The following is a 1,483-nucleotide window of genomic DNA, read 5'->3' on the forward strand; positions in this document are numbered from 1 at the left end:
ATGTCAGCGCCCATGCAGTCATTTGGTGTGTCTGGATGCTGCATAGCTTTTACAGCATTCAACTTGAACTCATCCTCATTGACTCTCAGGGTTACTTCCCCTTTTTGTACATCAATGAGAGTTCGTCCAGTTGCTAGGAAAGGTCTTCCTAGGATGAGAGTTGCACTCGTGTGCTCCTCCATTTCCAGCACCACAAAGTCAGTTGGAAAGGCGAATGGCCCAACCTTGACAATCATGTCCTCTATTATGCCTGATGGATGTTTAATGGAGCCATCAGCAAGTTGGAGGCATATCCGGGTTGGTTTGACTTCTTCAGTCAACCCAAGCTTTCTGATAGTGGATGCTGGTATTAGATTGATACTTGCTCCAAGGTCACACAGGGCTGCCTTGGTGCAAGCACCTTCTAATGTGCACGGTATCATAAAACTTCCTAGATCTTGAAGCTTTTCTGGTAAGCTTTTTAGAATGATTGCACTGCATTCTTCAGTGAGAAATACTTTTTCAGTTTCTCTCCAATCCTTCTTATGACTTAAGATCTCTTTCATGAACTTAGCATAAGAAGGTATTTGCTCAAGTGCCTCTGCAAACGGAATCTTTATTTCAAGAGTCCTTAGATAATCTGCAAAGCAGGCAAATTGCTTATCCTGCTCCGCTTGGCGGAGTTTCTGAGGATAAGGCATCTTGGCTTTATATTCTTCAACCTTAGTTGCTGCAGGCTTATTCCTTACAGAAGTGGTTGAGGAACCCTTTTTAGAGGGATTACTGTCAGCACTCTCAGGTGTCTGATCCTCCCTTGGCGTCTGAACGCCAGGAATGGGTGAAGATTGGGCGTTTAACGCCAACTTCTCCCCCTTCTCTGGCGTTTGAACGCCAGAACTGGGCAAGGAATGGGCATTTAACGCCAGCTTTCCTTCCCTTTCTGGCGTTTGAACGCCAATGACATTCCTCTCTGGGCTCTTACTGTCCTCAGAGGGATTTTGGGCAGTGGCTTGGTTATCCTCTGTCAATTGTTCCTTATTTGACTTTTTGCTCTTTTGAGTGGTGTTGTTCAGTGTCTTCCCACTCCTCAGTTGAACTGCTTGACACTCTTCTGTTATCTATTTAGATATCTGCTGTTTTGCTTGATTCAACTGCAGTTCTATGTTCTTGTTAGCAACTTTAGTTTCATGGAGCATCTCTTTAAATTCTGCTAACTGTTCTGTCATCAGGAGCAATTGTTGATTTAAGCTCAATCATCTGTTCTTGAGGATTAGGATCAGTGACTACTGCCATGACTTCTTCTTTTGGAGAGAACTCATTGCTAGAGTACAAATATTGGTTTCTAGCAACAGTGTCTATAAGCTCTTGAGTCTCTTCAATTGTCTTCCTCATGTGTATAGATCCACCAGCTGAGTGGTCTAAAGACATCTGAGCTTTTTCTGTAAGCCCATAGTAGAAGATGTCTAACTGTACCCACTCTGAAAACATTTCAGAGGGGCATTTT

Source organism: Arachis duranensis, chromosome 6 (genome assembly GCF_000817695.3).
Source record: "Arachis duranensis cultivar V14167 chromosome 6, aradu.V14167.gnm2.J7QH, whole genome shotgun sequence".
Classification (NCBI taxonomy): domain Eukaryota; kingdom Viridiplantae; phylum Streptophyta; class Magnoliopsida; order Fabales; family Fabaceae; genus Arachis; species Arachis duranensis.